General features: G+C 38.2%; 1 long non-coding RNA gene across 1 annotated transcript; it reads left to right on the plus strand.

The window, feature by feature from the left end:
- Positions 1–1,748: 1,748 nt before the first annotated feature.
- Positions 1,749–13,893, plus strand: LOC131400437 (uncharacterized). Its single transcript, XR_009217359.1, has 2 exons — positions 1,749–1,813; positions 13,305–13,893. It is a non-coding gene; the product is annotated as an uncharacterized LOC131400437 (long non-coding RNA).
- The last annotated feature ends 2,676 nt before the right edge of the window (positions 13,894–16,569 follow it).

The following is a 16,569-nucleotide window of genomic DNA, read 5'->3' on the forward strand; positions in this document are numbered from 1 at the left end:
AAGCCTAGGTGATCCAGAAGATCAAGGATGTTTTCTGAGGTCTTCCAGGGGGAATAAAAGAAAGCCTGAGGGCATGGTTGCTTCTGGTGCCTTTCATCAATAAAGCCAGAGATTTCATATCAGGGAATTCATTTGTGGTGGCATTGTAATGTGTCAACCTGGCTAGGCTAAACTATATTTCCAGACTTCCCTTTCCTGCATGTTTCTGGTTAAGGTAGGCTATGAGACAAACTCTTGGGAGAGTTGGAGGGCAGAAGAGAAGCAATAACCATTTTGTAGCTCACACACGTTGTCTCTGACCAGCTAACTCACTTCATTGGCTGCAAGTGCTACACCTTCCCCTAGATCCTCTTTCAGCCTCTCTGAATTCTGGGCCAAGTGTGTGTGTGTAGCTCCATGATGAAGGGCTCTGGCCTCTGCAGGATACTCACACCACCAAGCAAGAACTGCAAGAACTGACGTGGGTTTCCATCTCTCCTCATGAGGTTCCAGCTCAAGCTTCTGGGTTCCAACCTGCTTGTGGTCTCCCCAAACTTACCTCCATTCTCCCTTCCTGAATGCTTGCCCTGCAGACTGCAAGCTTCAGCATCAGAGGTAAAAACAGGAGCCTTACAGAGATTGCTTAACCAGCTCCCATGACTGTGCCAAGTCAAATCTATAATAAATCTCTTAAATATATATATGTTATACATATATATGTTTATGTTAAATATATATTATGTTAAATATATATATGTTATACATATATATATAGTAGGAGATTTTGCGTACATGTATATATACATTTATGTATTTTATATATATATAATCTCCTAAAAGTTTTGTTTCTCTGAATAAAAACTGACTGATATAACATCAATTCTTGAAACTTCCCAATATTTACTATTTTCTTTATCCCTGGTCTCTTTTCCCAAAGTGATTTCCTATATATCATTTAGGTGGCAGTTACATTATTGTGTTTTCCTGGAAGAGATCTGAGAGACAGCATGCCACCCAGCAGACCTCTTCTCAATGTAAACTATGCTGTGGCAGCAATAAAAAAGAATCCCAGAGTCTGTAGGAAGGGAAAGAGAAGGAGGAGCTGGCCTGTATTGGGATGACTCTAGGGGGTTAAGCTGCAGAAGACTCCTGTGAGGTCATCAATACTGAGGAATCCATATTACTGTCTATGTTCTGAGTTGGCTCACACGTGAGCATAGCTTATACTCTTGCCCAGGAGCTAGCTGCCAAACAGGCAGGGAGAGAACAGAGGCAGGGAGAGAACTGATGAATGAGACTTTTACAGCAGTACACCCAGAGAAAAGCCAAATAAATATTTCCCACAGGAGATTTTGATGGCAGGAGCCTGGTGCTAGAATACACTTTATAACTTATGTCCAACTCTAAGAATGTCTAAAGGAAGGAGTATCACAATTGCTAGAATGTCAGAGGATTCTTGAAAAAAAGAAAATGAACCAGATAAAGGAGTCCTGATTTCACAATGAATTCCCAGCGTCCCTTTAAATTAGCCCCTTAAAACTTTCAAGGATTGCACACACACCCTGGTGACTTCAAAGGTAGCTCTGATATAAATTTGTTCCTAGGACAAGATGAGAGAAATGTGAGCCAAAGGAAACACTGGCACTCAGATGACTTGCAATGATCTGAACGTAACAGGTGTTTGCCTGAGTTTTACTTGCTTGTGATGCAAATGTGCTCACATCAGTAATAATAATTCTCAATTCTCTCTGATTCTTGCTTCTAGCGGTCAAGATAAGACCTTCATCCTCTACTTTTCAATGCCTAGCTCAAGTATTCCTGGGAATTCCTAGAGGTATGTTGCATGGACATCCAAAGTTTAAAACTCTCCAGAATGCATAGCTAAGCTGGGTTTTCTGGGGCCCTCAATGCATGGAAGCCATTATATGCAGAAGTGGAGAATATGCTCCCTACCTCAGCCTGTCATGCTTTGTCATCTAGACATGAAACCGTTGCCATTGTGTCTCTATTGAAAGCAACACTGTAGTAAACAGTTCTGGTGCTTACATAAATCTAGTTCTCTCCTTCTGGGCACAGTTAGTCAAAGTCGTAAGAGTAGTTGTAATCATGGGCTGGGAGCATAAATCACACGAGTCACTTTCAAACTGAAGCATTTAATTGCATGTTTGAGACTTTCCAGCACTTTCTCCACCTACTGTGACAATCAAAGAGTCAGATTCCTTTAGATAGTACAGCTACAAGATGATGGAGCCTCCACCAAGCTGGATTCCTAAGTATAGATGCACAATGGGCTGTCAAAGCAAATAATCCATAACCAATCTATAAACAGTAAGGGAAGAGGAAGAATCCCCCTCCGCCCTTTCCCTTAAAGTTCTTATGGCTGGTCAAATAATTAAGCAGTCAGGTTAGCAGGAGAAAATAAAACAAAGTTTAATAACATGTAAACATGGGGGAAACTCATCCTGGCTTGGAGATATTTGCATTGGTCAATTGAAGTTGGGTATTAGAAATAGGAACTGAAACCCACTCAGTTGGAGAAGCCTTTTTTTAAAAAATGAGAAATGTGAATCCATGAGTCTATGCCTTTTGATTCTACAGTGCATGAACTGATTAAAAGTACCTGGTATGGTCGTTTCCAACAGGGCTGCAAAGAGCTTTTTTATCTAATGTTTTTTCCAACAAAATCTCCAGGTTGTAGCTCATGATCTTAAAGGTCTTCGTCTCCTGGGAGCTCACTGTGAAAAGAATCAGCTACCAACCTCTCTCTTTTTTTGTGTGTGTGTCTCAATGAGATCTTGACAATAATTAAGATATCTCCTTTAAGCAAAGTTAGTTCATACATTCCTTCATCTAATTGCATAGGCCATCATGCTATTACCTTGAAAGGGGACAGCCGATGTTTACCAAAGAGTATAGATCTAAGACTGAGGAGCTAGTGGAAGACCTTTTGGCCATGATAGAGTAAACGCTTCTGAAAGTTTTGCCAGTTGAGTTTTGATTGTGCCATTAGTTAAAATGTCACATTATTGGCCAAATGTCACAAATAGATTTAATTATTTGTCCAGTGAAATGAGTTCCCCAGTCACTGTATAACTCGGTAAGAATTCCTCAAACAGAAATTATCCTTCCCAATAATAATTTACCTAAAGCCGTCGCTCTTCTGCAAGAAAAGGCCTCAACCCAATGTGAGAACATACAGATCATTACAAGATATATTTACCCTTGAGATGGTGGCATTTGAGCAAAGTCCAGTTGCCATACCTCAAAGAGTCTCTTAGGAAGGTGAAAGTGGCCTTGTGACTCATGAAATAGTTTCCCTAGATTGTATTTTGGGCATATAGCACAACCAGTATAGGCTTTATGAGCCACTGTGGGAGAAAGTACCCAAAAGTATTATTTTCCCCCTTTTATTGCCACCTTTGTCTCTCTTCCTCTGTGGCAATTTCTTGAGCCTACAGAAGGAAATCTTTTACTGGGCTAACAGAGTTAACAGAAAGTAGCAGGCATTCTCGAGGCTGGACAGCATACCCAGCTTATAATGTCCTTGCTTATCATTTAAGTAAGACCCATCTGTAAACCAAATTAGGTAATATAATGCAGTCATGGTCTTTTTCTCCTGTGGTGCTGGAAGCAAGGTAGCAGGGTTAAGATAGAGAATAATATTTATCTATGCAATACAACCTAAGAATTTTTATCATCATACTTGACAATGCTTCCCATGCTATTTAGCATACTAAACAAGCCTAATTAGTTTAGTATCTCCCTCTTTATAGGAAGAGAGAAGAAGTTTCTGTAAGAAGTCCCAGGGGCCCTCTGAAAATTCTCAGAGAATTTTTTTTTAAGTCCAAAGAAAGACTTCATTTAGGATATGAATTTTGGGGAGCTTTTAGAAAATATCAAAAGATTTTAAAACACTTGGTCAAATGAGATCAAGTGTTTGCTGATATCATGTCACCATGAAACAATGGTCTCTGTGAAGCAATGCTTAGTTATCCATTTAACCAAAGTGAGACTCACTCAAAAGTAAAGAACATCTTTTATAATTTCTTTATCAAGAGCAGACTAAAAGTCCAGGAAAATTATCCTTTTAAGAAAGAGAAAACCGGGCCAGCCCAGTGGCGCAAGCAGTTGGGTGCGCACACTCCGCTGCGGCAGCCCGGGGTTTGCCAGTTTGGATCCCCAGCACACACTGACACTGCTTGGCGGGCCATGCTGTGGTGGCGTACCATATGGGGTGGAGGGGGATGGGCACGGATGTTAGCCCAGGGCCAGTCTTCCTCAGCAAAAAAAGGAGGAGGATTGGCAGATGTTGGCACAGGGCTGATCTCCTCACAAAAAAAAAAAAGAAAGAAAGAGAAAACCAAATTCTAATTTTTATACCAGCTTACTTCTGATATTAAAACTTATTCACTTAAATTTATTTTAACCTTAGCTAACTTGACCATGTTTGAAACTCTTTCCTCAGGATTCCTCTTCAACAAACCTATAACTTTCTTTTTACATTCAGAATTTGTCCCATGCCTTCCTTTTTTCCCTTCTAGTACTTTGGGACAAATTTATCTTTCTTAAAAAAACAAACAAAAATATTTCCATTATTTATACCTTCTTTACTGAAAACATACATCTTACTTTCCTTGAATGCAAAGATGTTTTCCTTATTAATTTTTAGTAGCTTCAATTACATATATTAATTAGAATTTTTAACCCTTACAGACCTTAGTGAAAACTAAAAAGTAAGCAATTCTGAATTGTCTTTTACATTAGCATTCTGTGGCTTGGCAAATTTATAAGTACTTCTTATAATTTCTAGAAACATGCCACTTCATAGTACAATTTCAATAAAATACAAGACATGTTTACTGATAGACCCAAACATCTTTTAGTTTCTCTATAATAAGCCAAAAGTAAACTTTGGTATTTTAGTAATTAACATCTAATATTTTATCTTACATGGAAATGACCTAGATAGTCAATAAATTTTATTATTTAGTTCAATTAGCAAGACTCTAAGGTTTCAAGTTACCAAAAGGTTTTGAAATTATTTTAAGTACATACATCATAATACATAATTATTGTTAAAAAAAAGTTCACCCAACACTCATCTTTTTCACGTCTATTTTGTTACTTGTTCTCAATGATTATTTAGATTGCCTACAAAACTTCCTGAGACATTAGGCAAAGTTATCCATTGTTTTAAGGTATTATTTTTGCTAACCAGTTTTGTAATAGAGATAATGTCAGCTTATTTGACCAATAAACATGAAATAAAGGCTGCATGTCTGCATCATATCCAATGCTGATAACTCTGAGGACATGTCTGCTTTAATCAAAGCAACAATCTTAAATAAGCTTTCATTTACCAAAGATTAATTTTATCATGTTAATTTGAAAGATATTTGGGTTAGTTTCCATTACATTTATAAATAGTTTATACAAGCACTTACTTTAAGCCAGTTAAATAGAGCTCTTAATTTTGGCCATACCTTCTGGACGTAAAATATCACACATATATAATATACATATAGACACACATACACAGAGACTCCACAGCTATTGTTTTAAAATTACTGCCATGAATCGGGTACAGTAATACAAGGCTCCCTAGTTATGAATCCAAATTTTGTTTTAAGCTTTTTCCACTAATATTTGCAGAGAAGACACTCAAGATGCTAGATTTGGGGCAAGGGTGCCCTTATGGCCATTTTTCTTGCCTTTTTTCCTTTATTTTTCCCTTCAGTCTTAGGAATTGGTGTTTGGCTAGATAACAGTTCCCAGAGAGGCAAAGTGATAATCCTTTTTGAGATAAAGGAACAGGGTAGAATCTGAACTGCCTCTAGAGCTGCTTTTTAGTTTTGCAAGGGTTTGTAAGTTTAGAACAGTTGCTCTACCTGTCCAAATACATCACCCTAATTTGTTTCTTTCCTTCTGGGTGCTTAGTTTTATTTTAACTTAGGGGAAAAGGCCTAAAAAATTCTTATCAAGTTCTGAGTATCAGCTTCCAGTTTGGCTGAATTTTTTATTTATTTATTTACTTACTTTGCTGAGGAAGAGTCTCCCTGAGCTAACATCAATTGCCAATCTTCCTCTTCTTTGTCTTCTTTTTATGTGAGCTGCTGCCACAGCATGGCTGCTAACAGATGAGTGGTGTAGGTCTGCACCTGGGGACTGAACCTGGGCCACCAAAGTGGGAGCGCTAAACTTAACCACTAGGCCACTGGGGCTGGCCCAGTTTGGCTGAATTTCTGATCATAAGTTGCTAAATCCTTTCAAATACCTTGTCACGTTTCAGCAGGGACAAACAGTAACTATCTGGTGGTATTGAACAGTTCCAGTAGTCTTTAATGTAGCAGTTTCCCAGAAAATCTCTCAAAGTCTCATTAACTTTGGGAGTAGATTATGAGGGTGTCTGTAAAGTCATGGCCTAATATATTTCCCTTTAGATACCTTTTATAACTTAATTTTCTATTAGCTTTTTGCAACAAAACTTTCAATAAGGTTATTTTGGAATTTTAAAGTCTTTGCTTTTTAAGTGCACTTCTTAAATGATCTTATCTAAACGGAACATTCCTTCTAATGGCCAATGTAATTCCCCTGAGGCTGGCAGCAGTTGAGGTTGACCCTTAGCTTCGAATGGAGTGCAACCCACATTTCTGTCTGACTATCTCTGACTGCAAAATGGGGTGCAACCGCATTTTGTCTGACCATATTTTGGGACCTCCAACCTAACGATTATTAAGCCAAACCCTCAGGACACGTAACAAGCTTGGTAAGATCTTTTTTTTTTTTTTTTTTCTGTTCTTTGTAAATATTTACAGCTTCTGGAACCTTTAGTTTTGAGCAATTATGCCGGAAGGTGGCAAGTTCAACTCTTTAAAATTTTTTTCTATTATCTGGCTCTTAAGAAGGATCCCCACAGTGGCCACTGTAATTTTAAATTATTCTGGGTTATCTTGCCAGCCATTTACAGCTATCCCCGTTTTGTTAAGAACTTGCAAGTTTCAGCATGAAGCCAGCCAGAGTTCCGAGGGGAGCTTACCCATTTGGGAACTGGTGGGCTTTTAGAAGCTAAATTTCCCATTTTTCTTTTAGTTTAGTTTTACTATAAAGTCTGAACAATTTCTAGGGACAATGTGAGGAGCTGGTGTCCCTTCTTTTCAGAGCTAAACAAGTTCAGACTCTCATTTCTCTATCAAGCAGTTTGTTCAGACTTTATAAACACAATTCTTTCCACTTTAGAGCCAAATTAAAAAGATCAGCCTGCCCCATTCACTCCAAAGTTCCCCCTAGGCCTAGGAAATTCCCCCTAGGTTTCTCTTTCCTGGGAATTCCCCCCCTAGGTTCCTCTGGCCTAGGGTATGTACCAGTACCCCCTTAAGACACCTAGTCTTAAGGTTTAAAACAGCTCATATAAACTCTGGACCATCGACTTAAAATAAGGAGGTCTGGGTTTCAGGAGAACTCACGGGGGTCACCTGAAGAATGCAGTGATCCAGGGGGCTCAGTGGTTCCCTATTGGTACCAAATGCCAGTTCAGTGTAGATTCCAGGTGGTCTCTGGTGGGTTTCTCTGAAATCCTGCTGTGACTATGCCAAGAAATGTTGATGCAAATAATACAAAGTCAATTTATAAATCAAAATTGAGGTGAGTTTATTATGAGCCAGATCTGAGGACTAGCCCATGGCCTTCCTTCCCCAAGGAAGGAAGGATACCAAAGAAGTGGGGTGTACAGAGTAGTTATATACCATCTTGGAACAAAGAGCATACATCACATATGATAGGAATGTCCCGTTGACAATTGTCACAAGATGCTTAGCTGGCACAGCAGGTCGGTGGTCACAAGATAAGTGGTGACAAGGTGACCACAGCAGGTCAGTAATTAATCCTTAGTTTAGAGAGAGTTGCTTGTCCTAAAGGAAATGACCATATGAGGGATGTTACATCCCTATCTTTAGGGGCATCATTCTTGCCTTTGGGACATAGTAAATATTTAAAGCAGGTGTACAATGCGTGCTCAACAGGCCACATCGGGCCCTTTTGGAAAAACAAGATCAGGCCAAATTAGTTTTAAACCAAATGGCTTCCTCATATTGTCCAGTATATCCTATTGCTGTTCATTTATTTATCAGGGCATATGGTGTACATGAGGAATAATCTTTTCCTGTAGTAGATAACTGGGATTTGGGGGTTATTTGTTATTGTGACGTAACCTTCCCCATCCTGACTAATATAAATTCCTTTAGCTGCAAGCCCTCTACCACTTCAAGCTTTTGAAATTTCTTTAAGAAATGTTTTAATAACCACCCAAGTTACTTTTTTAAGGACTTCAGCTGCACAGAATTGGAATCATTATTATCCTTGGCTTGTAATTAACCAACATCTTTAGTCCAAATATAGCTTGCTGTCTATCTAGCAGCTGGCTATCATCTATTATCTTAAATAATGCAATGAGCACAATGAAGCCACCAACAAACCAAAAACATTACAAATAACTTACATCTAACTACGCACTTCTCCCCAATTCTATAATTCTGCCTCCTTTCCAAATAAACATAATTTGGAATATTGTGTTTATCTTTCCATTGTCATAAGTGTGTGTGTAGTTATGTAGTTTTATCATGCATATTTGTGATATATGAAGTTCAAAATAATGAAAACTAGCCTTGATTTTCATCTGTCTGATTGTTAATGAGGTTGAACATCTCTTTATACGTTTATTGACCACATGTGTTTCTTTTTCTGTAAAATACCCATTTGTATTATTTACCAACTTTCCCACTGGGTTATTTCTCTTTTTCTTATTGATTTGTAGAAGTTCTTCACATATATTGCATACCGATCCTTTATCCGTTTTATGTGTGGCAATTATCTAACCAATTTTAATTTTGTCATCTACACTTTATTTAAGGCGTCTTTCGATGAATAGACATTTTTAATTTTGTCCCCACAGAATTTGGGAGTGGGGGTTGGGGACAGATTAGATTTCCTTGAAGGTATAAGCCCAAATGTTATATTTTGGGATGTGGGAGATCAAGATTTGGCCACCCTGAAATCTATCTCTTTACCTTGATTGTTTTCTCTGAGTGACATTTGACCTCCCTCACTAACTGCCTAAAGAATTTGGCATGGTGGTTCCTTCCTGGAACAGATCTTCTATCATGATGGCTGTAAAGATAATGCAGGATAGAGGTTACAATAGGAAAGGCACCAAGCCTTTTTTATCAAAAACTCTCTCTCCCTGACCACATTATCTATAGATGACCCTGAAAAGAATTGTCTTCCTGCCCTCTGCAGTCCCAGGCCACTACCCACCCCCAACACGCACCTTGCCTTTAGCTGCAATACTTAAGCAAGCAGCTTAGACAGAGGGACGAGTTGCTCATTTCTGAGTTTCTTCCACGTATACATATTATTAAACTTGGTATTATTTTCTCCTGCTAACCTGTTTTGTTAATTATTTGGCCAGCCATAAGAACCTTAAGGAAAAGGGCAGAGGGAGATTCTCCCTCTTCCGCCGACAGTGACAAGACTCTGAAATTGTTTGCACCTCAGACTGGGGAAATCAAAAGGAAGCTGACAAGTTACAAATAACAACCCACACACACACACAAACACGCACACACACATACATATACACACACCAATGTGTTTTTGCCTTATGGCTAACCATTCAATTCAGCCACTAAAAAAATCCTTTAAAATGAGTAGGCAGTAAACAAACAAATAACATTCTAATAATGGTTGAAATTCACTGTTAAAAGGAAAGGAACAGGTGTGTGATTGAAACGGAAAGATTTTTTATTAAAGATATTCAAAGTAAAGTTCAGCATAGTGTACTAGCCTGGAGTTTGAAAGCCATTTCTTTGAGGTTTTTTTACCTCAAAGGATGAAAAGAAGAATCAGAGGATGAAAAATAGAGAGGTTAGTTTGTACATTTTAAAGGCAAGTATGACTCATCAGAATGTAAGATGAAATTACTAATATTATTTACATGGAAGCTTAGAAAACAGAATGTTTTCCTGTTTTTTAGACTGCAGTGTGACCAAAGATATTTTTTCTACAATATTCATGCTACCTATAGAGAAATTTCTAATGAAACAAAGAGGGTAGCTAAAATCAGCATTTCTCAATAATTTCTCAAAAAGTGGTAAAAAAAACACCATCCTCAAAAATGCCTGTCATTTTTAATGCCACATACTTGTAAAATCTTTTCCTTTTTCTTCTCATTGACAAAAATCAAAATAAGGTGGGATTGTAAAAAGTATATACTGTACATCAGCATAAAATAATATGTTTAATATGATTTTATTTGACTACTTTTAATCCATTTATTTCTACTTTAGAAAGTTTACATCCCTTCGCTTCCGATTGATATACACATTTTACCAATAAGAGGTGAAAGTTTTAATGGATTGTACATCGTATTTGTAGACAACTCCTCTAAAAGCAGAGCACTGGGCCCCGGTTCTGGAATTTACCCTCTCATTTTCCAGAATCCCCATATGTCAGGGGGAGGGGAAGGGTGCTAGAGGAGGAGTTCCTACTTAAAACTTCTAACATTTGCAGCGGCTTCTACTTGAGGATTGGCAGATTGCTTTCCAATAGATATGACTCTTTGTCCCCACATCCCCACATGTCACACACACACACGCCTGCGTGCATACACACACACACTGCCCCAACTTCCTGGACTCCTAAGAGACAGAAAGCGGAATTGCTCTGTATAATAAAGTAAGAAAAATCTGAGTTTCTGGGCACCCCCCCTCAACAAGAAGGAGGTGGTAGGGGGCCTGGGATAGGGAAGAACAGAGAAGAGACGAGATAAAAAGAGTCTTAAAAGAAAGGAGCTGAGCATCTTAGCAGGAGCTGAGGAGGCAGAGGAGAAGAGACGGCTTTTATAGGCCATTTTAATGGGTGTAACAACAACATATATAGTCCTGAGGCAATTATTTTTATTGAAGTATAGTTAACATACAATATTATATTAGTTTCAGGTGTACAGCATAGTGATTCGACATTTATTTACATTACAGAATGATCACCATGTGAAGTCTGGTTACCATCTGTCACCATACAAAGTCATTACAATGTTGTTGAATATATTCCCTATGTTGTACATGACATCCTCATGACTTATTTATTTTATAAATGGAAGTTTGTACCTCTTGATCCCCTTCACCTATTCAGCTCATCCCCCCACCCTCTTCCCCGCTGGTGACCACCAGTTTTTTCTTTGCACCTGTGAGTTTGTTTCTGTTTTATTTGTTCATTTGTTTTAGTTTTTTAGATTCCACATATAAGTGAAATCGTATGATATTTGTCTTTGACTTATTTCACTCAGCATAATACCCTCTACATCTATCCATGTTGTCACAAATGGCAATTTTATTTTTGTCACTCATTAGCTCAGTGGTTCTCAACAGTCAGTTTTGCGCGCACACACACACACACACACACCCTGGGGATGCTTGGCAACGTCTGAAGACATTTTTGGTTGTCACAAGGGAAGTTCTACTGAAATCTAGGGAGTAGAGACCAAGGATGCTGCTAAACATCCTACAGTGCACAGGACAGCCCCCACCACAAAGAATGATCTGGTCGGAATGTCAGTAGTGCCGAAGTTAAGAAACCCTTTATTCGCCCTTTAAATATGCTCAGCAGGGCTAGTTCTTCCTCTGCCCCTGTATGAAAACAATTCCATGAGTTTTCAAGTTGCTCTCAGGAAATCCAAGCAGTCTCAGTCTAATACTAGAAACATCAATTTACATGTAGAAGTCAATACTCCAAATTTGCTTTCAGGTTGAGCTTCTCACCCAGCAGTGGGAGAATGCAGGGTTTCTCTTTGTATTAACATTCTAAAGGACATGAGATTCAGTTGAAAGTGTGATGATTCCCAGCCAACCCAGGACGAGACACGGATTACACTTCACTCATTGTCTTCTTTGTTTGCTGTTGTCATCATTGTTGTTGCTTTAGATTTTGCCTCTTTTAGCGAGTCCGTGTTGCAGAGTGGTTAAAAGCTTAGACAACAGGGATCACTGTCTGGGTTTGAATCCCAGCTCTGCCACTACCTAGCTTACCCTCTCTGGGCTTCAGCTTCTCGTCTCTAAAATGGAGATGGTAATGACCCTACCTCATAAAGTTATTATAAGATTAAATAAGTAAAGCATATTTTTTCAAAAGAAAACATTGTTTTAGTATCCTCTTTTATGGACTTCTGATCTAACAGCAATTATAAATAGATTAGACCAGAGGACATGTTATCTATATTTCCGTGAAACTTCCCCAAATTCCACAACTGTATCCTGCACACAGTTGGCTGAAATTTAATATTTAATGATTTGAGTTCAGTACAGTCGACCACTGATGATACAGTTCCAAGAAAAAAGAGAAAAAAAAAATATATCTGGCTCCCTAGTGTCTTTACTTTCACCTTCTCTATGGAAGGAAGTGAAAAGAAGTTTCTATAAGTTTTGTAACTATTACTGGAAGTAAATACTAAAAATAATAATAATAATAGTAAAATGCCATATCATTGAAGAAAAAATTATTCAGAGCAGGATTATAAAGCACAAAGCTAAAGATATGATTGTCCTTGAAACCGTAAAAATCACTGGCTCTAGATTCTTCTTATTATTAAAACCTAGAAAATGAAAGTATATATGGAGAGGCCCACGGATAGGAGCTCTGTGGTCACCAACTATTTTGAGAGATCAAGTTGTCAAGGGTGACTTTGAGTCATCACTGAATTGACAACCAAGGAGCAGTAGATTTGCATTGTTTTCAATCAGAGAGATCTGCTTGCAGTAAATTCCATCAAGAGGAAAGGGCCCACTGTGCAAGCAAAAACACTTTCTTCTAATTCACATTTGCCCCTTTGCTTACTGCTATTTTGCATGTTTATATAATGAGAATGATAAAGTCTGGCAACGACAAGACCACCTTTATAGCATCATTTTCCTGGAAACACTTTATATAATTGTTCCATTTTGAATTATGGTTGATTCTAAGAAAAGCACTTCTCTCATTGCTCAGCAACTGAAAAGAACCTGCTAAATGTTTAATTTTATCCATCTTCACCTTTTATCTGGTTTTCTGGGTACAGATAAAAGAGATTCCCAGTACTGTGAAAATTGGAAAATCTCCTCTCCAAAATATAGACCCGTTACCCCTTGAGCTGACAGTATCATGAGAAAAGACTTCTTTTTTTTTCTGGTGAAAAAAAAGCTAACATCTGATGCCAGTCCTCCTCTTTTTGCTGAGGAAGACTGGGCCTGGGCTAACATTCTTGTCCATTTTCCTCTACTTTATATGGGACGCCGCCACAGCATGGCCTGAGAAGCAGTGCGTCAGTGCGTGCCTGGGATCTGAACCTGCGAAGCCCGGGCTGCTGAAGCGGAGCGCACGCACTTAACTGCTGCACCACCGGGCCGCCTCCAAGAAGTTGATCTCTGGACACTCTGGACACCAAGAACAAGTTGAAGGAGGCACGTGCTTTTGTTCTCAGAAAGATAAACAGGAGACGTGAAGGCCATGTCAGGGTTTATGAGTCCTTTCTTCCCAACTGCATTATTTGTTCCCTCCTAATCCTCACAGAACATTTTTACTTTTCCTAATCAATGGAGACAGCCATGGGCCTCCTCTGTCCTCCTCACTCTTCTCATATTCTTCTGAAACTTCTCATACAAGACCTGTTTCCCTCTTTCCGTGAACTTGCTTCTGGCTTCCTCTTCCCATCAAATATCCAGCTACCCAATGTTTTTAGGTATGTTTTTATATCCATCCATTATTATTTACTAACCCTGCAGTAACCACCCACTCTGCAGTTTTAACAGCATGATCTATGGTATGTAAACCAACTATCAAAGGAATTATACCCTAAAATCTTTAATTAAAAAATTTAAGCAGAAGATAAAACTCCCAAAATGAGCGATAATTGATTTTTCCATTGCCATAATGTCCCCAAAATATCTCCTCTGAATTACACCTGAAATTACTTAATTACAGATATAGTCAGGCTAACAAGCATCTAATTTTAATATGCAACAACCATAACAAGCACTTTAGCAAATGAGGTGTCATTTTCCCCTTACTGTACATTGGTTTAGTCCAGATTACTTTTAACAAATAAGTGATTAAGATCAGTTGCACTAAAGAAAATGCATTTTTGGTGGGAGCTGAATTGGAAACGAGGAGAAGGAGGAGAGAGAAATTAATGGTCCAAGTCTTTAGGGGAAGTCAGGTCTAGGTGAGGTTGAACAGGAAGGGACAAGGGAATATCATTTACTGATCACATTGCATACTTTAGAAATGGCAGGCACTCGTTTGATGCTTTCAATTTCACTATTTGATGTAATCATCAGTGCAACACTATGTCATAGAAAGGTAGGTGGGAAGAGCAACCCCATATCATGAATGATGACACCAAGACTTAGAGAGGTTAATTGACTGACTCAATGTCCCAGAATCACATGTAAATTGAAAGTAGGATTCAAACTCAGTACTTTCTAACTCATAGCACATGTTCTTTCCTCAATGCTAGCAGTATCTCAAACAAAAATGGTCAAAACTCCACAAAAAAACTGTGAGAACTAATGAATGAACTCAGTAAAACTGCAGGATACAAAATCAGTTGCATTTCTATATACTAGCAATTAATTATCCAAAAAAGAAATTGAGAAATCAATCCCATTTACAATAGCACCAAAAAGAATAAAATACTTTGGAATAAACTTAACCAAGGAGATGAAAGACTTGTACACTGAAAACTATAAAATGATGATGAAAGGAATTAAAGTAGACACAAATAAATGGAAAGATATCTTGTGTTCATGGATGGGAAAAATTAATATTGTTAAAATGTCCATATTATCCAAAGCAATCTACAGATTCAATGCAATCTCTATCCAAATCCCAGTGGCATTTTTCATAGAAATGAAAAAACAATCCTAAGATTCATATGGAACCACAAAAGACCCCTAATAGCCAAAGCAATCTTAAGAAAGAAGAACGAAGCTGGAGGCATCACACTTTCTCATTTCAAAATATATTGCAAAGCTATAGTAATCAGAACAGTATGGTACAGGCATAAAAACAAACACATTGACCAGTGGAATAGAATAGAGAGCCCAGAAATAAATGCATGCATATATGGTCAACTAATTTTAGACAAGGATACTAAGAACACATAGGAGAAAGAATAGTGTCTTCAATAAATGGTATTGGAAAAACTGGATATCCACATGCAAAAGAATGAAATGGTACCCTTATCTTACACCATATACAAAAATCAACTTAAAATGGATTAAAGACTTAAACATAAGACCTGAAACCATAAAACTCCTGGAAAAAAACATAGGGAAAAAGCTTCTTGACATTGGCCTTGGGAATGATTTTTTAGATATGACACTAAAGGAGTTCTGACACACAATTTCAATGTTGGGGGGTGGATTTCCCCCACACCAACAAGCAATTGTCTAGACACCAGCTGGGTGTCCTACAATTCAACTCAATTCTGACACTATCTCCCCAGAGATGGCATCATATCCCACAGGTTAAGGGTTCAGTGCTGCAAGACTGTCCCCCCAACATCAGGCACCAGTCACAAACCCAGGTTATCACCTGTGCTTCTGACCAACTGGTTATAGATTGGAGGTTCCAACGACCCCCTCCAACTCAGGATGGCAATCACAAGTCCAAGTTGTCACCTGTACTTCTGACCAACTGGTCAGAGCTTCCCATGACCCCCTCCTTGGGTTCAGCTAATTTGCTACAGCAACTCACAAGACTCAGAGAAACATTTTCCTTACTCGATTACTGGTTTATTATAAAAGGATATAACTCAGGAACAGCCAGATGGAAGAGATGCAGAGGGCAAGGTATGGGGAAAGGGCACAGATCTTCCACGTCCTCTCTGAGCGAACCTTTTTCTTCTTCCAAACTGAAACTCCGTATCCATTAAACACTAACTCCCCATTCCCCCCTCCCCTCAGCACCTGGCAGCCACCATTCCGCTTTCAGTCTCTATCCAGTGATAATTTTTAACAAGTGCTTTAACAAGTTATGAAAATAAGAGTTCTTTTGCAGTGAGAAATACACAAAATGGCTTCCTCAAGAACCTGAGAACAAGAAAAATAAAAAATAAAAAAATCCTCTGAGAAATTAAGGTTAATATCAACACATAATAAATCTTCAATAAAGTCATGTTGAAGAGGGAGAATGACTGCCACGTTATGATTGGTAATCTTCTCCTTTCCACCCTGGTTCTCTATTCCAGCCATACTGGCCTTCTCTGTCCTAAATCATACCTTGGTCTTTTCCAACACTTATTGAGGGTATAAAACAATATCTGAACAAATAGAAAGACATACATATTATTTAGTGGAAAGACTTGCTATCACAAGAAGTCATTCTCCTAAAATCAATGTATAATTCAGTGAAATATTAATTATAATCCGAATGGGAATTTTTAAGTACATATATATTAAAGTCTGTCTAAGTCTAAACACCCAAGAAAATTATTAAAAAGATTAGAGTATATGTGGGAGGGTTTATCTTAGATATTAAACATAGTATAACACCACTATAGTCAAA

The sequence above is a fragment of the Diceros bicornis genome, chromosome X, assembly GCF_020826845.1.
Source record: "Diceros bicornis minor isolate mBicDic1 chromosome X, mDicBic1.mat.cur, whole genome shotgun sequence".
Lineage (NCBI taxonomy): Eukaryota > Metazoa > Chordata > Mammalia > Perissodactyla > Rhinocerotidae > Diceros > Diceros bicornis.